The 23,013-nt window shown below is 42.6% G+C and overlaps 1 long non-coding RNA gene across 4 annotated transcripts in view; it reads left to right on the top strand.

The window, feature by feature from the left end:
* Positions 1–16,121, top strand: part of LOC142062639 (uncharacterized) — a 117,570-nt gene extending 101,449 nt beyond the window's left edge. For 2 of the 4 annotated variants that reach the window (XR_012662521.1, XR_012662522.1), the window contains exons 4-6: positions 10,269–10,397; positions 12,333–12,444; positions 12,531–16,121. This is a non-coding gene — a long non-coding RNA (uncharacterized LOC142062639). The remainder of the gene's footprint in view (positions 1–10,268; positions 10,398–12,332; positions 12,445–12,530) is intronic. The other 2 variants (XR_012662523.1, XR_012662524.1) reach the window with 2 other exon arrangements.
* The last annotated feature ends 6,892 nt before the right edge of the window (positions 16,122–23,013 follow it).

Genomic DNA, 23,013 nt, shown 5'->3' with positions numbered 1-23,013 from the left:
ACTGAGGCAGAACTCTCATAGGCTTCTTTTTCTATCTTTTCTTTTTCTTCCAGTTTAAATTGGTCTAAGTGGAGCAACATTACTAAAGAATTGCCATGGAGAAGAAATTATTTCCAATCTGAAAAAATGTAGCATCAGTTCAACAGAGAGGGCTAACTCAATTTCTGCCTTAACTCCGAAATCTTTTTTGGAGGTCTGGCTGTCCAAGAGCACACCACCTCGCTTTGCCTGAGGGCACAGCTGGCGATGCTCAACCTTCCTCTACTTATGGCACAGCTACACTCGGACTCCTAAGAGAGGTTTAATTCATTGATTCAGTGTTTATTTTTCTGACTATTTAACAATGGTGTCCACTTCCAGTCACCCTTAGGACAACCTTAGGACCTCCCAGATGAGCTGGGTGTCTCTGGCTCTCCTCTCTCACTGGATACCTGTAGCAGCACCGGAGATTGCTATTTACTGCTATTCTTTCAGAAGACCTGCCCACGCAAATAGTGCATAAAATAATAAAAAATTCAGTAAGCTTTCAGAAAGAGAACATTATTCATCTGCTCAGAAACATCTGGACATTTCAGGAGTCCTGCTAAATTTATGGAGTCAACAAATCTAAGTTTTTACTCACGGGTAAATAAGCCATTCTGGGGGCTTTGCCAGGCATCTTCTCCCCCCCTTTTGTCTCTGTATACTATGAATAATGCATCTTCACAGAACACAGTCCAGCAGCATTAGCTCCTTGTTTCCTTTCATATATTTTTAGGAGCTCCTGCTTTCTGCTCCCAGTTACAGAGGGGTTGGTGGAGATGCGGTGCTCGCAGCCAGGTGGACTACAACCCCAGCAGCCAGCTCTCCTCTGCGCTGGGGAAGGGACCCTGGCGACACAGGCTGCCAAAAATAGCATAGCTGTGCCTGATTGCTGAGGAGCTGCTGCTGGATACACAAGGTTAGCCATGGAGACACAGTGCTGAAGTCTGAAATGTAGGACACCTGCCGAGGATGAAGTTTGTTCTTATTCAAAACTACTGATGCCAAGAGAGAAACTGAAACTGCGGTCCATCTGAGAAGAGGTTAATAGCTGAACCAAATCTCCTGTAACATGAGAAGGTGAGAAATAGATGCCAGGATTTCACGTAGCTCGATAAACACTTTCCCACAGGAAAAGGAGAGGGAGAAGGAAGAGGAAAAGGGTTATCTGAATCCCTTTTTCTAAATATTCTCTCCAAGAAAGAATCTACATCTAAAAAAGTGAAAATGTTGCATAGTGTTTATTGAAACAGTATGGAAAGGTTGTCCTTTTCTTTCTTTCCCCCTTCCTTTTCTCTATCCTCTTCATAGCTAGGCTCATTTTGAACTATTATCTGCCTTGCCAAGGCCCATACAGTGGCCAAGGTCTGTGCAGTTTCTCCCTGCTCCATACCAGACGTAACAGTGACAGTTGTGAATGTCCCTTTTTTTGCCTTCATTCAGAAGAGCCAGTCATTCACGTATGGTCATCATTCATGAAATACCCATGAGTATAAGCACTGTGATACAACCAACAAGTACTCTACATGGTAAAGGTAACTGTTATTTCAATTCAATAATGAATTGGCTTTCTTTCATGAGAAGCCCATTTCCATTTTGCAGGGATGGAAGGATGGGGTAGAGCGCACAGACAAATGTGAAACCCTTCCAGCTTCAGGGAAATGCACAGCGAAGCCCCAATCCTTCCCTGGGGCAGTGGGGACTGAGGCAGCAGGCACCTGCCTCGGACCGGGGAGCATCTCCCTACACCAGGAGTGTCCACAAAAGTTTAGGACAATTGACACATCTCAGAGCTGCCCCAGCCCAACACACACAATCCTTGCCCTTCTGGCTTTCATAATGCAGTGTCTCCCCACTCGTTCACCTCAGATCCCTTTCTGGATAAAACCTTAATGAATCAGGGGTATTTTGGTTTTGTCTTTATGAGCAATGCTGTTATGAAGTTATTTCTCAGGCTATCATTGCTTTTTACAGTATTTTTTTTCTTCAGTTAAATTCTTAATCATCTTTTTATGCAGGAAAACCAATAGCAAAACCATTGGGGTTTTAAGAAGTGCTCAGAATTGGCTTCACTTTGTTAATGTTGGTAGGATTAGATTTGCTTTAAAGCCCACTGCCTCTGAAAAATCTCATTCTGCTTTATGCAGTGTACAGTGACCCAAGCCTTACTCTCCGCTCTTAGAAAAGCAGTCCCTGAAAAGAGTAAAGCAGCTGGGCTTTGGTAAAGAAGGTATTTTCTTACCATTTATGTTATAACGGTGAGACGCAGGATACAGACAGGTTAATATATTCTTCTGACTTGTTATTTGCAATCAGGGATGAAAACACAGAGAGTTGCATCCTGTCATACTGCCTTTGCTTTGCTGCAAATGCCATCTAAACCCATAGTGATTAATAGACTATGAATGCATGGGTTTAACTGGTAATTATACATATTATTTGCATAGTATACTTCAGCTGATGTTTACCTTTCTTGCCTTTAATATTTACTTGAAGTAGAGACAGTAGGTAATTAGTCTCATAAAACTTCTCTGTCAAGCAGATTCAATTATAATGGATCAAGAAATACTGAATTCAGCTTTGAGCTTAAGTATTTTTAAAGCAAAACTATAACATCTCTTTTAATAACCAGTCAGTCTTCATTAAGGGCTAACAAATATTTCTGAGCTCTGCTTGCTCAGAGTTTCAGCTCTGATTTTTCTGCCTGTCACAAGTGGTGCGCTTACAGCTGCATGAGGTTGTGATAGCCTGGCACAGAAAGCAGTATTGAAGCATCAGGCATCAGACCATTCCTCTATTAGCCTATGCCCTGGTCTATACAGTTACAGAGAGGATTTGTTTTCCAAGTCCTGATTTAGACTAGAACATGATTTTTGTAAAATGACAGCAGTGTTAGGTCAGTCCCATCTTTGAGCAAGAGCGCACAGGCACCTGTGAAGCAGGAAAGGACATCTGCTTCTCCTTTAGGATTACTGGTAGTGATGCATCAGTAGTTTTGATAAATTCCTTTGCTGAAGCACAAGTGATCTCATTGTGTCAGAGCAGCAAGTTTTGAACAGTCACAGGGAGGCAGGGATTCAGAGGCTTCAGGAGCCCTTGCAGGGCACTGCAGGCAGCACAGGGCCATCCGGCAGCGTACTGCAGGTGGTACAGGGCCACTGGGGACTTGCTGCCAGCTCAGCTCCCAGCTCTCCCTGCTAGCAGGAAGCAGATTGGCATGGCCCACCTTACCACTGCCTATTCAGGCTGCCAAGTGTAGCCTGTGGTCTCTTTCCATGCTGGATCCCTCAGCCTAGTTTACCTTTCTGCTAAGCTTAGAGTTATGCTGGATGATAGCGCACCTTCCGCAGAGACACAAAACTGAAGTCAAACCTAGTTAGAAAAGATCTGATTTCAAGGAAAAATAATAAGCTGAAGCAAAGACCTCTTCTGCTAGGGACAGCACACAATAGTTTTATACCTGAAAGACTCCAGATGCATAAATTCTGCTTTGAGGAATGTGCTATTTTATTAGGTCTGTGAAAGACTGGAAGCCATCTGAGAGGGACTGACTGTCTTTTAACCTGCAAATGGGTGTAGCTGCTGCCATTTCCAAGAGGGAGACGTGCAACACATCTGATTGCAGCTACCTCAGAAAATGGGGCATCTGCATGAATGTGATAATTTTATCTTTTCAGGAGAAAAGAAAGGAAAAACAGAACAGAATGACTGGTATTTACCCAAGCTCTGTGTTCATGGCTCAGTTCCTAGGCTGCGCATACTGAGCTTTTTCTAAGAGTTAGAAGTGTTAGGAAAACAAAACTGTCTAAAGAATGAAGTCCAGTTAGATTTAATTTCTCCTTTGAATGAAAATTTGTGGTTTTTGAAAAGAAGGAATGTGGATTCTAGTGCTTTCATAAGAATGGGCATGCCTATACCCTTTCCTGTCTTTGATGGGCAGGTACAAAGACAGATAGACAGATAGGTGATTATCAGAAGTTCTTTGCCACTTGGGGCAATAAATATTTCCCTCTGGGAAGCTGGAAGGTGTTTTAGCAGCTGTGAAGATGGATAGCAATTTTCTGGGGGAGAGCAACTCGCGGCATACACTGCCTGTTACTGCCTGTTCCCAAAGCTCTCCCACAGCTGTCACTGACGTCCAGGCAGCTTTTGCTGCTGGTTAATGTTAAATCATCTTTGGGGGCTGTATTTTCATTGGCATACATGGAACTACTGTGGTGTCTCAAAGTCACTGGGACTTCTGTATCATACACTGCACATCAGTCACATTTGTCTTCCCCCAGCAAACGGTCTTAAGAGAAGAGGTTTTCATCATATAGGTTCAAAATAGCATGGCTTCTTCCATTACAGTGCAAGTATCTTCTTTAGAAACACTCTGGGTGTATTTTCTGGGTACATGGGAGGTGCTGAGAGGAACAGACTAGTTTTCCACTGCCCATAAAAGACTCTTCTGTTTTCCTGCTTGATTGGGTTTGGGTTTGTTTCTTTGGTATTTTGTTTTGTTCAGAAGTGGGAGGGGAAATGTAGGTGCACTGATGCATTTATGTTTCCCTAGAAGAAACAAGCAGATGCTTTCAAATCCCACAAGAAGGAAGGCAGTGTGACAAGTTCAAACTGGAAACTATCCTTATTGAACCACCATTAGAAAAAAAATTTAAGTGGTATTCAGGCTTGAAGTTAAAGAAAGTTTTCTAATCCCATTGTCCTTTTAGGCAGGTTTTTATAATATTAGTCCAGACTACAGGAAAGTTATAAGTTCAAAAACAAAAACAAAACCAGCCACAACCCAAATGCCAAATCAGAAGGAATTCAGTGGATTCTCAGAGATGTCATGCCTGAGTGGGTTATAAACTTTCAGAAGTTGAGTTTCTCCATTAAGACCAACGGAAAGATGGCATCAAAAGCAAAGGCACTAGCTTCCTTTAACCAAGAAGCCTGTTTCAGAAGATAAGGATAAGCTTATTTCATAAACATTTGCCCTAAGACGAAGGTGCAGCAGAGTGAATTCCTGAAATGATAAGGGACCACTGATTTTACGTATGCCTGTCATCAAAATTGAAAATAGTTTTTGGGTCTTGTTGTCCAAAAAAGAATTTGATGCTCACAAATATGAGGGTTATCAGGCTTTTTTGAAAAATCTTTCTGTACCCAAGAAGGGATTTATTTTCCTGCTCATTATAACACCAACACAAAAGATACCATACGAGTAAGAGTCCTGAGAAATTACTTTCAGGGGCAAGTAAATATAAAGGGCCCTTCTAGAATTTGCTCTGAGCAGGACAAAGTTGACGCTCAGAGGAGTGGTGGGAAGTGAACCTCTGCATCTGGGTGAGAGGCTTCCTTCAGAGGGAGAAGGCAAACAGGTCAAAGATAAAAATCCACATATTACTTATTAAACCATGTATCTCTTATTCATTTAAAAAAATGGTGAAAATATTTTTCTTCAAAAGGGGGAGAAATCCCTTCCTCTCATATTCTGGAGGTACCAAAATCTGCCTAGAGGTCTGTGACCCCCCAAGAGAGGCATGTCTGGGAAGGAAGGGAGAGCTGCAGCAGAGCTTCTTACCCCCATCATCTTGCCCTCAGGAGGTATTTATATACTGCCAGTCACTATCCTATCAAGGGCAGAGTGTATTGGCCCAGGAACTCCTGGTAGAGCCAGCCCAGGGAAAATTCCCCGTTGCAAGCAAAAATCAGAGCAGAGGAGACCCAGGCCTTCATAGGTTTGGTCCATCTCCTGAACATCCTGCCCCTCAGCTGAATTAGGGTCAGACACCCCTGGCAGAGGGAACAAAATTGCATTCCCCACCTCAGGGATGTCCTGCTCTGACTGCTGGGTCAGAGGCAACCATAATGCATCTGTGCCAGTTGTTGATCCTCCTTGAGCCCAGAGCCCTGAACATGCTGCCTTTGCCCCAGGGCACTGTGTCCCCCTTAGGGTCACAAACTGCAGTTTTGCCCTGAGAGAAACACTGGGAAAATCTTCATGCTAATTTCAATTAAAAGTAATAATTCCAACCCAAAGCTATGCATTGATAATTGGCAATCCAAAATCGCCATTATCTGTTGTCTCGACAGCAGTGCTTTTGTCCTCCTCATCTTAGGTTTTTGCTCCCTGACTCTAGCAGTGCCATTCCCAGGTTGATATCTGGCAAGATCTAAATCAAAAGGGTGTCTCTCAGCAAAACAGAATTTCATTCAATCCCTTGTATTGCTAACATTTTACAGGCTGACAGGACTTGCTAATGATGTCACTAACCAAGAAAAGGCCTGTAACAGCACTGCTCCAGTGGTGTTGCTCTGCACCACTGCTGAGCTGCTTTTGCAAGCAGCTCACAAGCACTTGCAAAATGCTTTAGGTGCAGGCAGGTGAGGTGTATAGATTAATCTTTAATTTTTTCAGCATCATACAATTCTGGTCTTTGTACTTACCATACCACACGATCCGGTGAGGGACTGACATCTTTAAATATTTTTCTTCTGAAAAGTCCAAGGCTTCTTATTTTTCTCTCCAGGGATTTTGAATGTTTTCAAACTCTAAAAGTAATATGATTAAGTCTTGAGACAAGAATACATGCACAGTGATGGTTTTTCCCTTTTTCTTTTTATTTTTTTAATTAAAAAACAAATCTCTGGTAAGCTGTAGATGTTAAGTGCAGCCAGCCCTCACTTCTCCAGCACTTCTAGCCCTCCTTGCGCTCTGCTGGCCTCTTGAATTCACTGTCACCCAGTCATAGGCAGTATCAGAACTAAAAGCTTATGGTGAAAAGAAGTATTTCTGATTACCTGGTTTTATTATGTTGTCTCTGTGATTCTTTAATACAAAAAAAACCACCAATAATAGAAAATTTCAGTTTATCTTATCTACAATAGTTACTTCTGTCATTCCCCATCTTTCTCCAGTAAACGTTATATTTGAAGGTATTCCCTTTGAAGCTCAGATTTCTGTTGTGCCTCTTGGAAGCAGGAAGGTAGAGAGGCCCAGAGTTTCATATCTGGATGGTTCATTACCTTACATTCATTTAATTTATTTACCATCTATCTTTTTATGTGACTTCTTTGGCATGCCAGAGCAAAGCTTTTCGATGATCAAGAGAAACCACACTGGAGAAGAACGTTAATACTACTCTGCCCTTGCTAGGATGGTGGCTGGCAGTATATAAATACCCCCGACAGAATGACAGAAATCGCTCTTCTATATTTACCAGGAGCCCTGGGCCAACATGCACAGTGGTGAGAACCCATCTGCTCTGTTGCAGTCATTTTATCAACACGTTACTATTTAACAGCTGAGGCTTTTATAATGTTGTTTTTTTTTTTAGCTTGGTGTGCACAGTGAACACGAGTGCCTTTAATAGCAGTATGACAAAACCAAAATAAATCAGAAAGGTGAATTGTAAATTAAAAGGTCTAGTGATTCATCTGATGAATCATATAAAGGAACGCATTAACTTAGGTATTATGTGACCGCTTAGATTTCCTACTACAAGCCTGACATCACTAGCTGTGTGTTAATGAGTCCTCTCTTGTAGTGCGTGCAGCAAACACTGGCAAGGAGAAGAGCAGGGGACCCAGGCAGCTCGTGATTTGGAGACCTCAGGGCTGTTGCTGGGGTATGGAGAGGGTTTTGATCAGAAACAGGGCAGCTCCAGAAGACACCATACAGATCCAGCTCCTCTGGAAGCATGCTGGCCCGGTGGGGGGCATGGTGGCTGTCAGGGGGATCTGCCACAGCTCACGTTCTAGTCACTGCACTTTGGATTTTGTTTATAATTTTCATTTTTACCTACTAGAAGTTATTACACACTATACTGCTGAGCAGCTGCCTTTTCCAGCCTTTTGGCTTTGTTTCCCATGACACTGTTTCATTTTTCTTTTGTATATTTCCTCACATAAATATTTCTCCCCAATTTCTAGAAGTACAACATTTAACCCAATGTTCAAAACTGGCCACAGGATCACTGGAGCCAGTGGCTCAGGGAAGGCCTGAATTCAGATAAATCTACTTTGCACTTAAGCTTGAAATGCAGATCAAATGTCAGATTTTATTTCTGTCTAAAACATTACCCAACAGCAGTGCCAATGTGTGCCTGTAGGTTGATGAGAAAATGCAGGCTTACCTTTCATTTTCAAACCAAACTTCTCATACTTCCCACTGCTCCAGACACTTTTGCCTGTTCACACCTCAATGCAGAAAGGCTCTAAATACTCACTTAACTTCAAGCATATGTCTAAGTTCACTGGTGTCTATCAAAGAATTTATGTTTTGTTGTTATTGTTCTATAATCTTCTATTAATAATTATTAATATTTAAGTTTTGTTGATAGATCAGGGCATTAATCTCCATTGTTTAAAAAAATGTTAATTGCATTCAAGGCACCAATGTTTTAGACTCTGTGTAGCTGTGTGAGAGGCTGGAAGTGTTTTTTTTTCTGCAGGCAGAGTATCAGGATGGACCAAGAGCAGAAATGAAAGCTCTTTCGTCCTTTCCATAAAGGCAGTAGTATCTCCCCTCCCCAAATGTTATGCATTAGATCCAAAAAAAAGGAGGCATAAACACATTGTAAAAAGACAGCTGCTTTAAAAGCCTGTTTCTCCAAAGATAGTCTGTGAAATATATTAGTGTGAATTCATAATGTCTGAGCAGTCTCAGCTGAATTAAAGACTGAAAAGAGGACTATAGCATCAAAACGTAATTTTGGAACTCAAGTCGGCCAAACAAGGCAATTCAAGGTTTCAGTGGTACTTTATGTTCTTAATATTTTCCACAGCAACTTTCAAAAACACAAAGGTAAAATAATCACTGTTGCAGAACAACAGATTGCTCTCAGGGAAACTTTCGTTCAGTGCAAACTTCAAGTCTATCTGGGTATTTTTGTACAGCTGTGGCTTTTTCTCCCCTTTTAGAAAACTGCAAAATAAAGTACTGTTGGATTAGTGTGTAAGCAACAGCAGTTTCATGATTTTTATATTCCCAATAGTAATTTATTTTAAAAATGAAAAATGTAATGAGCATGTAATGACCTTAAATTAATGTTCACTTTAAAACACAGAAAAAAAAGCAACCTTTATCAATGAGGTGTTATCAGTGTTCCATATTTGTATGCTTTCTGGAAATGAATTTACTGGAATCTGCTAGGTTTGTGTTTGACAGAATAAGCTGGAAAATGCTTCGATTTTCCAAAAATTAATATTTCTACAAAAATGCTTACAGAAATTATGCAACAGTAGTTAATTTGCAGTTCACTTGTCCAATAAGTGTGAAGCCTTTGATGGGAAAAGGGAGTAGAGGTAGAGAGTCTAATTTAACTAGTTTTCAAGCTGCCTCTGCTAAATTCGTGCACCCTGCCAAAACCAGAGAATCAGTGTATAAACTGTGATATGCTTTTAAATCAACTCTTAACTCAGAACAGCAGACTTGTTCCAGAGTATGTCTGATTTTAATTAGCTGACACAAACTTTTCCCCCAATTCATCACACTCTGGTTCCACTTGTCCTCAGCTTTCACTGGGTTTCTTAAAGATGAGAATGATTATCCCTGATGAGAGGTTTCATTTATCTCTTAGGACTGTTCCATTGAAAGAGCCTGCAGCAGGGCATTGCACACCCATGTGCTTGTAAGAACACAGACCTAGAGTACGAGGGCTTTGCTGAAGTCTAGTTAAAGGCAGAACTTGGTAATTTTGTCCTTGATAAAACTTCTCCGTGCTAAATGGGGAAAAAATGTGTATTAAACACCAGGTAAGAGACACCTTGGAAAAAAAAATTTAAAAGGCATAAATGTAATTTGCTGTGTGTTTTGCAAGACTCCGGTGAAAGAAGCAGCAGGGAAATGGTGCCCTGGAGGCAGCAGTGGAGTGGCACACATGGTGCCCCAAGCAGCTGGGCTGCCGAGGACAGGGGCTGTCCGGGGCGCCTGAGCCCCATCTTGCCCGCTTTCCCAAGTAAAGCAGCAGCAATGGTGGCTGTAGCAACACTCAGGACAGCAGGACTTTTTCCCGGTGACTGATAGGGCCAGGGAGCTGCAAGTCCTCTGAGCACTTCAGAGAAGATCCTTAACCTTGGATTTTTTTTTTTTTCAGGAGAGTCAGCATTATTTCCTTCATAGTCACCGCTGAGCACTACATAAATCCATATCTGCACTGTGATTAATGGCTCTTTAGTACCATAGGAAGGGGATAGATAATGCTTTTAATCACTGTCAAACTTCATAATTTTCCCACTTTCTTTTCCTGTCTCCTGTGAAGCTTCTTCACAGCAAAACCTAATGAAAGCTGCCACTACATGTTGGATGGACTTGCAATGAACTTCAGATGATACATACTGTACCTTGAGCCCACCCTTCCTATGTAGCTCCTGAAAACTTAGCATTGCAGGTCTGTGACTCTGTAAAAGTGTGAGGAATCAGTTTCTGCCGGTTTCTGTTCCTTGGCTGGGGATAAAAATATAATACAGAAATAGAAAGTCAATAGTGGCCTATGGCATAGACAATGAAGGTCTGCTGCCTGCAATTTCTGGTGCACACAGCATTTGATGTCTTCTTCGGCTTGGCTCTTGACTAACTCACATGCGGGAACCACCTCTGGATGGACTTGAGGTTTTGTAAAGTATGAAAATGGAAGCAATTGCAGATAGCCACAGGGCTGAGTTTTCACAGACTGGCTGATCCCTCATCTCTCTGGATCAGTGAGAAGCAGACTCAGATACAGCCGCGGGCACAGTCCTGCCCTGCCAGGCTGGGAGAGAGCCCTGCATGCCCTGGACCACCCTGCCAGCAGCCACCCAGTGCAGACAGCCAGCAGCCACCCCGGGATGGACACAGCCTCACATGCCATGCCGGTGCAGATCAGGCATCAGACTAGCATCCTCAAACACAGCCAGACGTGGATTTATCCTGCCTGACTTTAGACTCCCTGTTGGGATGCCAAAAGCACCCTCTGGTCCCTGCAGCAGGGAGAGATGTCTCTGCAGTGAGCAGGTCAAAGCAATTTGTTTTGTTGTTTTTTTCCATCGATGTGCACAACATCAGAATGCCAAAGACAGATCTCAGGAGGGCTGTCCGAGCACTTACATGAGCACATACCTTTGAATCTGGAGTCTCTGTGGCTTTCAACCCTCACCCTCTGTTTGGCTCCTCAGAGGTATAGGATGGGGGCCTTTATTCCCTTAGCCTTTCACTCAGCATCCAATGCCGTGCTCAGGGAAGCCAAGGATGCTGCAGCACGATTATTTCATTTGGAGCTTGGCCAGGCCTTCTGCCTTGTCAGGTGATGGGAAGACAAGCTCTCGCTCTCACTAACAAATAACTGGCAATCAGTTATTTAGTTTTTCAAGGGAAGACAGTGTAGAAAGGTTCCCACTTTTTAGCAGTTTTGTTGTGAAATTACTGGTTCCAGTTACAATTGTTGCATTTGCCACCATTGTGAGTGTTTTCAGGGAGGGAACCAGAAAACTACAACTCCGTTGTATGCCACACACCACTCATTGACTTATTGCTTTCTAAATAATTCTTTTTTGATTAAATGGCAGTGGCAGAATGTTTGCAGTCTTGTGAAACCTCTAGGGTTTGTTTGTTGGTTTTTCTTTTCATATAGAAAAAGACACGTTTTCTGTCACTGAGAAAATATTTGCTAAAACCCAATTTTTTTTACTAAGGTTTCCCACCCTCACGCAACTCTTCATTTTCAACAGCATGTCTGACTGACTGAAATTGGAAAGCCATTCTTAAACTTCTAAAAATTTTGTAATAACTCTAACTGCATTTTAGTATTTTATATGCTTTATAATTGCAGAGAAAGAATTGACGTCGATGCTGAGCCTAATATAACTTTACAATACATGAACTTCCCTACAAGAGAATTTGTATTATGACAATGATAGTTGTAATTACCCATGATTTGAGAAGGACTATAGTGACATGTTTTATTCAAAAGATATGAACCATTAGTGCCTTCGCAACAGCCTGTAGAAAATGAGAATGTTAACTGTAAAAGACTAATGCACTCCTAGGCTTTCATTGATGCCAGCTCAGGTCAAGTCTGGGTATGGACTGTAAGGAGACACAGCCAGTCAGGGAAAAATATAGAGAAAGCTATAATCAAGCCTAAAACAGTGTATCAATAAACCATGCACACTTTAAATTTAGCCTCGTTGTCTTGGAGCCCTTTAATGATGTTCACTGAGTACTCTCTGTGTGTGTGTGTGTGTGTCTACATATATACGCTGAATACAAATGTCCTGAGTGCTTTCTGCAGTCAGTTTTTAACCTTCATGTGTTCCCAACTAGTTAACAAAGATATTTGATATTCCAGGTTTAAACAGCACTGATGGTTGATGCTTTTTGGCTGGACACGTAGAGTAAGGAGGCTTATTTCTATTCCCCTCCTGATGTACAGAGGGACTGGTGTCCAGATGAGTACAAGGGTAAGTTTCAGTAAAAGGGCTGCAGGTAGGTCTCTAAGTGCCGTTCTGCTGTGAAAACGCAATGAGTGAAATAAATTCCTTCTCAGGCAGAGTATATAAGGCTCCCTGGTGCACACATCCATCTCCGCTGGCTCCATGGCAGCCTGGCTCCCCGGCACAGCCTGGCAGGACAGGGCAGCGTGCGCTCACCCCGCCAGCACCTGGGGTGTGCAGAGCCCGAGGATGCTGTTATGGGACCAGTGCAAGATCCCCGCCGCTCGCGATGTGCCTCCAGACAAGTGCGTGACAAATATGAGTGCTCCATTGGCTGACTCAGGCTTTCTAATCATTCAAAGGCAAACAGTTATAACTGATCTTTATAACTCTCCTAGGATATTTTTGTATTTATGCTCTTATTAAGAAACAACCAGTGGTGGCGCACTGTGCATTATACCTGCGTGTCCCTGTGCCGTGTTGCCGTGTGGCTGGCTGATGAATCGTCCTTGCAGAAACCATTAAAATTTTTTTGCAGAGTGAGAATCTTGTCCATAATACCCTGAGATCTTCTATCTTATGAAAGACTATCTTGTGAGATTGAAAGACAGCATTTTCTTTGTATGACTGAGGTGGATGAAGTGCGCTCACATCCATTAGCCTGTTAGCATATTGGAGAGCTCCTGTAACTGTGTGTGCTCCTTGTGCTGCCAGTGACAGAAACGCTATGGAAATACCTCATTGTATTAAAACCCAGAGCTATTCAAGCACTGTGACCTTTTTTTCTTGAAAACTTCATTGCATTAAGGTGGTATGAGTAAAACTGTAATATTTCAAAGACCTTGAAAATGGCTTGAAAGGAAGTTAAGGGAATAGATTTAGGCCATGCTTTGTCATTTCTCACAGAGATCTGAGAATGAGGCAGTGCTGATGTACATGATGCTAACCTGTTTCCAGCAGTTTAGATGAAAAGGCCATCCAGGCTCCTTTAGTAAACATTTTTAGCAAGAAGACATTTATGTGTCTACGAACAGCGTGTCCTCAGGCAGCCACAGGGCATCCTGGTGCCACCACTGTAGGACCGGTCCTGGGGTGGAACAAAGAAACCATCCCCCAGATGCTGCTGACCCCAGCTGCTGCAGTTCAAGTCAGCCTGACATTACCTTCTACCATTTCGAACGGAGTAGCTGACAAGGGCAGCATGTGGAAATTTTTGCCTTCAGTTAAACATGGTTCAGGTCAGAGGTAAGAAAAAGTCAACACCCTGCAAGATTTGCTGGTTGACTGAGTGTTCATCAATGCGTCGTCTCGGCCTTTTGGATGCTACAGGCATCTCTGCCAGCAAAAGGACATAATTAGCCTTGAAAACAATTTTCCATTCACCTCAAGAGACGGTTTTTCCCACGGCTCCCAGCGGTCCAGTCTCCCTCAGCATACAGCGACACGGTTGTTCCCTGGGCCTGGGTCAAGCTGTGCTGGCCATGGTGCCTGCAGCAGAGGGGACAAGTCACCCCTGGGTCACCCAAACCCACTTGTGCCACAGGCAAGAGTTGTAAGCAAGTTGAAATGACCTCCTCGGGCTGCAGTAAGACCCTGCCAGCAGCTGGAGGAAAAGCTGGTGGCCTGATTGCACTCAGCAACCATAACCATGAAAGGGGTGTCCTTGAAGGCTGGAGGGAAGCAACACCAACCTTGGAGCACAGGGGCAGCCCCAGTAATCTCCTTCCAGACCTTCTTCTGTGCAATTCCATGGGCTTAGGACCAAATTCATAAACCGTATGGCTTTGGCTCTGTGTTTGTAGCCAAAAAAGCCAGCATTGATCTTTTAAGTGGGCTGGGGCTGAAAGGGACCCCCACATGGGCAGCTGGAAGAGCCCTACCTCTCCCCACTTTGACTCCTGCCCCATCCCACAGCCCCAGCAATGCCGCATACATGCCGCATAATTATCTGCATGGGCTTTGTCTTGCAGAAGAAGAGGAGGCTCACAGGATGTCTTTGAAGACAGGATCAAAGCAGTGATGAGCCATACGCTCTTTTGATTCCTTAATGGGCATTTGTCATGCCAGCCCTCTCTCCTGCCTGGCTGTCACACCATGGAGCACACATGCTGCAGAAGCATGCCTGACTTCAAAGCCCCTCTTTGGCAGTCCATTTTCTTTTTCTCCCACTGAGCTAGCCCTCCTGGTAATGGTGGGACCATTGCAGCCGCTTACTTGAGCCATCCTCAGGCAGCACCATACAACACGCTTCTTCATCCAAGATACCCCAGGCAGGGTTGGGACTGGGTGGGGGACAGAGGGGACCCTGCTCTGTGGTCCAGCCTCATACCAACCCTTCCCATCCTGATGCTTTGGAGAGCACAAATGGTCTTTCTTGGCTTAGAAACCTCTTGAAACATGTAGAGGAATCATTCTTCCTTGTGTGGCAGCTCTTGACTCTGTGGAGGAAAAAGAAAAGACAGCTCATATTCATTGCTCAGCAGCCTCTCTTTTTTTTGAGTGTTTTGGGGGTTATCTGTCATTTAAGGTCTTTTTACAGGGATTATTTCCTTGACATACCATTGTGTGGGGAACCTCACTGGGAGGGGGCGGGGGAAGGGCTTTAAAGGCAAAGAGACAAAAAAAACCCCCAAATATTATAAACTGAAAATTCAGACCAGCTGGATATTTTTGTCAAAAGATTTTTCTACTGCCAGTTGCTATTTTAATTATTTTTTTCTTTTTTGTTAGAGAATTTGCAATGGAAAATGTCCTACAAAGTGAAAAGCACTGAAATAAAAGTTTCAGCATGTAATACACTCAGAATATTTACATTTTTAATGCAGGAATTGACTTTTCAAAGTATTGTAATCTCATTTTCAAATGTATTTCATTTTTTATTTATTATAATTTCATATTATTTGTTTACCTGTCAGTAATTATATACTACAAACTTATACTGGATTTTGATAAAGGAATACATCTAAAAAACCCACTGATATTTGAAAGTAAGACAAAAATACTGGTTTAAAGCATATTTTTGAAATAAATTTTGAAAATGTGAGGGTCTAAGTTTGAAATTCAAAGTCAGTTTGAATGACTAACTCAGTCCAACATTTTCACAGCACAGCTTTCTTCCTTTCAGCAATGGGAACAGGCGCTACAGCTGACATGAAAGTAGAAAAATTCTCCAAAGAATAACATTGTAATTCATCCTGAAATAAATGTTGAGGGTCTGTGACTGATTCCTGTGATGGCAGTGCAAAAAACCCAAAGATAACTAGAAGCGAAATAGAAGCAGTTAAACTAATCTATTTGAATGTATCATGATGCTGTTAGTATCGATATCTGCCAACTAGCAAAAAAAAAATTCTTATTATGATAAAATTGCAAATGCCATAATATCACCATATTTTTCTGCCTTGTTTCTTGGAGAAAAAAAAATTTAAACTTTGGAATGATAAAAAAATAAAACCTTATAAACTCAGGATCTGTATAAAAATCTGATCACCTGCAAATGTGAAACGAAACAGATGTCCCTGATGATACCCAGCAGACACCAAGCGGTGCACAGGATCAGCTCCTTCCTTGGACATCCCTCTCTCAAAGAGGAAAGGGGAGCAGTGGATCTGCTTGGTCTAAGCAGAGCAGATCACCAAGAAGACTGTGATACCTGGAGACAGCATCAACTCTTATTGTCCTTTGTGAAATAAAGCCCATGGAGATACCCGTAATTGTCTCCACAGGTATATTTTGAATGGTGACTGCTCTCTGAATGGTAGGAAGGGGCTCAGCTGGTATCTTCTCTCCCAGTTACAACCAACTCTTTTGTAGCTGTAGTAGGAGGAAAGTGATGAAATATCAGCTCTTGGTGCTACCTTGCTTAGTGACTGCTTTTGAAACTTTGTGTCAAAACCTTGGTGTCATTTGAACACAATTTTCTGAATTTAATTGACACGAACACAATATAGAAGAGTTCAAACATGCGGGAGGAGACAGAAGGAATGATGGGTAGCCCTTGATGGACTGTAAATGCATTAAGGCTTTGTGCTGAGTAGCAAGAATATCACTCAGGAGTGACAGTCATTGCCGAAGGTCCCTTTCAGAGTTGCCTTCCCTTGGCATCCTGCTTTGTATGGAGGTGGGGAATAGCAACAATGCAGCATTATAAAATAAATAGCTTTGGAAGTGCATTGTGAATGGAGCATGACATGCCAGGGTTGTGCAGTCATAAAAGCAATTTAATTATTTCTTTCTCAGGAAAGAGAGGGTTTTTAGGGTTCAATTCATTGCTGACCTTATGGATAACCACATGCTCAAGCACATAAGTAAGCCTACCTTTTTTCAGGAGATTAGGTACAGGTGTCTTCAAACCCGGTTCATTATGGGTATGCAGCATCACCCAGAGTAGGTACTTCAGTTTGGTGAAACTGTTCTTCCAGAAGAAATAGCTTTGGGGATGCACAGCCACCACCTTTCTCAAATTAAAGGCAGAAAATCTTAAATGATTCTTTAAGCAATGCAAGTTTCCATCTCCCCAGGTTTGTATAAAAACCTTATTACAGACAGAGGAGCAAGGAGCAGGTGAAACTGGGATCCCTCTCAGATTCAGCCACTGTCGTGGACTTCACTGCTCATCTGCCTGCTGCTGGAAGCATCCCTCAACCCAGACTTCTTCTCATTACATATAATTTTCCCCCAGAAAGTTTGATGGCATCCCTCAGCTTCTAAAAAAAGTACCATCTCTACATTCCTCACAAATAAAATCGGTGGTGATGGGGACATGGAGAGGGGCTCCACCCTGAGCCCTCTGCCCTGTGCTGCTGTATTACAGCTCCTACCAGTGCACTGAAACCCACCTCTGCCAAAACGACCTGCTTAGACTAACCCAGCTCCTGCAGCCCGTGGTGGGTTAGCGGTGGCAGAGCTGAGGTTCCCCAGGGAGGGCTAAAAACCTATTGAAATAGTTATGCCAAAGCCATCAGCAGAAAAGGGATGTAGATGTAATCTTCTGTTCTCTTTAAAGTACTTATACCCTATCCATTGACTTAATAATTTAAATACACTCTAGAAAAGTGAAAAAAAAGATAAATACAAATTGACGCAAGTAATATTAATTTTATTTGATGATATCTTCTACTGAAATGATGCAAATAATGGATTTTATTTCAGTGGACCATACATATTTCTAAAACAGTTTCAGACTTACCTAATGTTTTCATTCAACCTGAATAGAATATTTTAGTCCACTTTCATAATATTCAGTTCTTTTTAACAATCTTCTTAACATTTAGGTAAATTTCAAGATATTTTATGCTTAATAATTTGAAGAATTGAAATAATTAACTTTGGAAATACCTAAATGGAGCACTGAGACATTTCCAAGAGTATGAATGACTATTATTTCCACTGAACCTATTTACCAAATTCCTCACCTGGGCAGCTAGTTCAGTTCCCTTTCCCCCCACTTTTCTTTTTCTTTAGGCACAAAATTGGAGTCCCCAAATTCATCAAAATATATTCACTGCCCTGCTTCTGTATGTATAATTCATTTTTCCACACATTATCTTTTTCCTCTCATAGTTTTACCTAAAACCCCAAATACTGAGAGAATGCATTCAGAGGTTCTTTTGATGATCTTGTCTGGGATAACGGCTGTCTGATGGACCTCTAAGCCCCAGCCCTGGCAAAGCTCTTCTGAATGCGCTTTCCTGGGGTGAAGCATGATTGTCAATATGCCTAACATTGAGCATATGCTTAAGTGCCTTTCTGAGTTGCTGCCAAATGTCTGTGATGCTCTCATCATTGTGCATTGTCCAAGTTCAGAAAGTAAAAGAATGGCTGATGTATCACTCGGCTTTGAAGGCTGCACAGCTTGCCATCAGCCTGTGACGGGTTCCCAGTCAGCCGCTCGCTCCCACTGCTCCAGGAGCTCTGAGCATTGGCCGGCTCATCAAAGCCAGCAGCTGCCAAGCCATTTCTCAGCCCCCTGATATGAGGTCAGACCTAGCCAGGAGAGGTGAGCATGAGGGGGGCCACTGCAACACTCTGCCGGGGGCAGGCACAGGGCACCCCAGGCCCTTGGGTGATGCTGATGCTTTTGCACCTCCCCAAAGTGGGCTGAGGGCAGGGGGCTGTGGTGTCCCCATGGTCTGGCTGTTCTCCTTACTCTCCCTCACTTCCTGATGGGTAAGAACTGCCACACATGCAAGAAAGATAAAATACCTCCATCTAAGTTTGCTGAAGGGCTTCTTTCTGTTGGCACAGATCCCACTACATCAGGATTCCTTGTCGCCTCCTTCCATCTCAAGGGTGCAGGTTGTGATTGGACGCACCACCTGGTTTTCTGCTCTAGGCCAGATGAAATTGTGCCCCACCTGAATGCCCTTACTCATCGCATCTTCATGTGTAATCCCTGTCTTAGCAGCATCTGTGTCCCTCCAAAGTGTTTCCTGAAAAAGCACACGGCTGGGGCAGCAAGCAAGTGCTGTGGCCATGGGCTGGCCTGCCTTGGTGGGCTGGGCAGGACATGGGAAAGCACTCCAGGCAATGGGATGAATCACCCAAAGTGAAAGATAAGTGTGATGAAAGGTCCAGGTAGGGCTGTGAGGGATGTCTGGACTTCACGAGTGGTTTAGGGGAAGCTGTGTAAGAAATGGCCAGGGTGCACAGACAACTGAGGGGAGCACTGGGGACGTCTTTGTCTGCATGACCTTGCAAAGGCACAACACCAAGCTGCCTGTATCAGTGGTGCTACATAAGGCTGGGGTTACCTAGGGGACAGTGTTGGAAATACCAGATTTGTGTACGGGTGTAGCAGGATGGGGACTAATGGGGAAAATATAATTTAGGGTCAATTGGAAGAAGATTGGGATGGAAGAAAGGAGATACAAGAGCAGTGAAAAGGAAAGTTAAGGAGCAGAAAAGGGGAACTAAGGTGTGCAAATCATAGGTTTGATGCAGCTTTGGGGTCCCTGCCAGGTATGGTCACTACTGCAGCCCAAATGAGGAGAACAAACACAGCTTGTGGTCGCACCCACACCATGTGTCACACCTGCTTCTGTGGTCACGAACCAGGGTAAGGAGGCGTGCTGCCCGAGGAGCAGCTGGCTTGGGCATCCTGTGACCCCCATGCCAGTGCCTTCACCAGACATGGCAGCACTGCCATACCCACCACTGCTTCATGGTAGGTTACTTATATCTCCTTCCTGAAAAAGTCTTTATTGTAACTTTTGACTTGTTTTTTTAAAGAGCTGTTAGTTTGAAAATAGAAAGAAAGAAAATAGAAAGAAAATAGAAAAAAAAGAAGGGAAAATTCAGGATCTGACCCATTCATATTTACTTGCAAATAACAAGCACTGAGGAAACACTACCCAGGCAGAACAGAGATTTATTTTCAAGCAAGTGAGAAGTTTAAGGTCATTTACTTAAAATTGCATTCAAGAAACAATGGTGATCCTTCTGCATTTTTCTCTCCCTTTAATGCTACACTGCATTTAATCCATTTTACTGTTCAATAGAGATAGCTTACTCCTACGTCTCAGTAACTGATTGGGTTGAAGCCTGCATCTGAAACACCATCCTGTCACCAGCAATGAATGCCATTTTTAGCTCTCTCATTCCAAAGAAAGGCCAGTCACTATTATAAACAATAGAAGGAGAAAATAATCAGTCCAATGTTCACTTTATCTTTTCTCCAGCTTTTAAAGGGGAAAAACAATCATCAGTGTGTCAAGGTAACTTCTAATATTTTAATATTACTACACAGAATCAACAGAATCTGGCAATAAGGGGTTGGGTTGGGTTGGGGTTTTTTTGTGTGTTTGGTTTTTTTTTTTTCCCTCAAGAGGTGATTATACATTTCTGACAAAGGCACAGAATTGTTGTGAAAGGATATCAGATAAGAAATACTGGTGGTTGAAATCTTCTGAATTTCATGTTCAAGAAAAAAAACTTTCTCCAGAAAATAAGAATAATAAAAACCTGCACAACTGAGTGTCAACACAAAGCTACCAACTATACTCAGCTTTGCTTTTATAGAGAGTCATCTAGTTTATGAGGAAGTGTCCTTCAGGGTCTGGGATGCTTAATTAGAAAAGACAAGCCCCCTCAGAAGGCACGTCCCCAAGATTGGGACCAGTATTTTTTGGTTCCTTACCTCTCTTCAGTAGCTCTCTGGGAAGCCTATGATGACTAGTCCTTCAGCCTAGCCAGCTAAGGTTTGCGGCCACATGAGTACCACCAATGAGTACTGGTGGAAATTCACTGGCAAATGTACTTTAAGACGCCCAATGTTTTCAGGCAGCAGCAGCCGCCAACCTCATGACTTTGCCAGTGGAAGATCTCCAGTACCTTAACAACCACTTGCTGGCCACCTTTATTGAAACCTTCCCAGTCAAGCTTACAAACTAACTTGCTAACTTTTCATCTGAGGTTTTAGCATTTACTTACTTTTTTAAAACTTTCTGCCAGCATTCCCTAAGGTTTTGGAGGTGGTGATCATGAACTTACCCAGCACTTACTTCCTTATAGAAGAGACAACATGCAGTTGCATGGCCACTGGCAATGAAACATCAGTATGAATTATTGTCAGCTGGTTTTGTAGAGTTTTGAGTGAAAGGGTGAGAGGACGATTCAGTGGAAATTCTCTGTCATTATGGTTTGGGCTGAGAGTGTATGGACACAAGCCTTGCGAGACACAGGACAGAGCTCATTATTCATCATAAAAAATATTCTTTATGAGAAATAATAATACAAGAAAGAAGAACATCTCAGCTCTATTTATGGGGGTGGCATATATTTTTTGTTACCTACACTAAAAATACCCATAAGGGAACTTCATAAACCTGAAGACAGAAGCAGAGAAGTTCCATTTTGGGTAACTTGGTAATAATTCATCAGCTTAGAGCTGGAAAAGGGGGAAAAATGAAAAGTACAGACTGACCTGCCAGAAGTTTTGTGTAAGATGATTTAGATTTTTCATTATGAAATAAAATAAACACATTACATTGTTACCACTTGGGTCTTGAAATGCAGGGAATGTCCCTGGAACTCTTTTGATGCCACCTGCCATGAGGGAAGCATCTCTCTCATGTCTCCAGCCCAGGTGCGGTAAATCAGCACTAAAAGAGATTCCTTCCTGGCATGTTAGATGTCACTTGAAAATACAGCCCGGTTAAACTATATGAACCAATCTTATTTTCTGTGAATGTTATTGAACACAGCAGTTGAGGATATCTCTGTGGGGGGAACAGCAACTCTGCTGTACTGTGAGCAACCTTCGCTGGGAAAATAGCTTACCTCATCACGTCAGTGTTTCATCCCTTTTAATTAGATGCCCTTCCCCCTTTAGTTCTTATCCAGAACTCAGGCAGTGCGCATGCAATTTCTTCATGCGCATTTTTGAAATTACTCCTGAGAATGAAAACGTTATTGCGGGGAAATTTTGAGCATTTGGGAAGATATTTATATTCTGGTCAAGATCTGGCTCTTAAGTATTTCCCTTCTTTTTTCTACAGCATGTTGAGACTGTCGTCTTTGTCCTTCCCCTCACATTTTTCAAAGATCTGGTTTTTTTCATTTCTGTAGGTAGAAATAGCCACTCAATATATTAGACACTTTAGTGTGCTGTGAGCTGTGATTCTGGCTTTATTAGAAATACTGGTACATTCAGTATGAAAAATCTATAGTTTCAGCTATTGTTTAGTAAATAAAGAAATAAAACTCAGACAGGTTCTGTTTCTACTTAAAAGTGCCTTTTGTTCGGAGCCCAGGTCAACAAGTCATACACAGGCACAGTGTATAGGGTTGACACCTACCCTCTCTGTCCCAGGAAAACCTCACCTGCTAATGCTGAACAGTCTGGGCAGTGACTCAGTGGTAAATTATAGCAGAATTTAGCTCTGGATAGGCTCTACAAAGTAAATTTATTCAAACTATTTCATACTGAAAAGCCTGATGCCATATGATGCCTCTCTATCACTTCAGCAGTATCAAAAGGCTTTACTGTAGATGAGCTCAAATAAATATAGCAAAAACATGAAAAAAGAGCACAGTCATATCCTGACTGATAGCATGCTCCTACAGACTATTGCCACCAGTTGAGAGTACGTGCCAATATTTTTATGAACTATCATTACGAAACATAATTGAAGGAGGCTGGAAGAAAACAGCAACCTAGAAGTCGTGTTTAAGAAAGCCCTGAGAAAGGATAAGAACAGAAAAGGAGAGCTGCTGAGCTGAATCAGCATGTGGGCTGTAGCTGGAACAAAAGGATTCTTCAGTTCATGCCAAAAATACTCATCAGTGCTGCTGCTTTTTTAAGCTTAACATTCATAGGTGACTCTTCTTGTTTCTGAACAGCCTTGTGGGAAGCTGCATGGGTTCAAGTATGTGTGGCTGTCAGAGCCCTCACTTTCATCTCACTTCAAGGGTTTACTTGGGAGAGGAGCTTGCTTCTCAGTGAGTAGGATGAGGTGGTGCCCTCTGAGGCTCTCTCCTGCCTCAGGACCACCCTAGGGCTCTTCTCCAAGGTACTTCTTGCTTGTAAATACAGTCCATCCCTTTTTCTTCCTCTTTTGTCTCCCTTCTTAGTGCTGGTAGGTGCTCAAAGACAGC

Source organism: Phalacrocorax aristotelis, chromosome 10 (assembly GCF_949628215.1).
Source record: "Phalacrocorax aristotelis chromosome 10, bGulAri2.1, whole genome shotgun sequence".
In the NCBI taxonomy this organism is placed as follows: Eukaryota; Metazoa; Chordata; class Aves; order Suliformes; family Phalacrocoracidae; genus Phalacrocorax; species Phalacrocorax aristotelis.
Note: the sequence above shows the minus strand (reverse complement) of the source record. Positions and strands in the feature narration are given on the sequence as shown.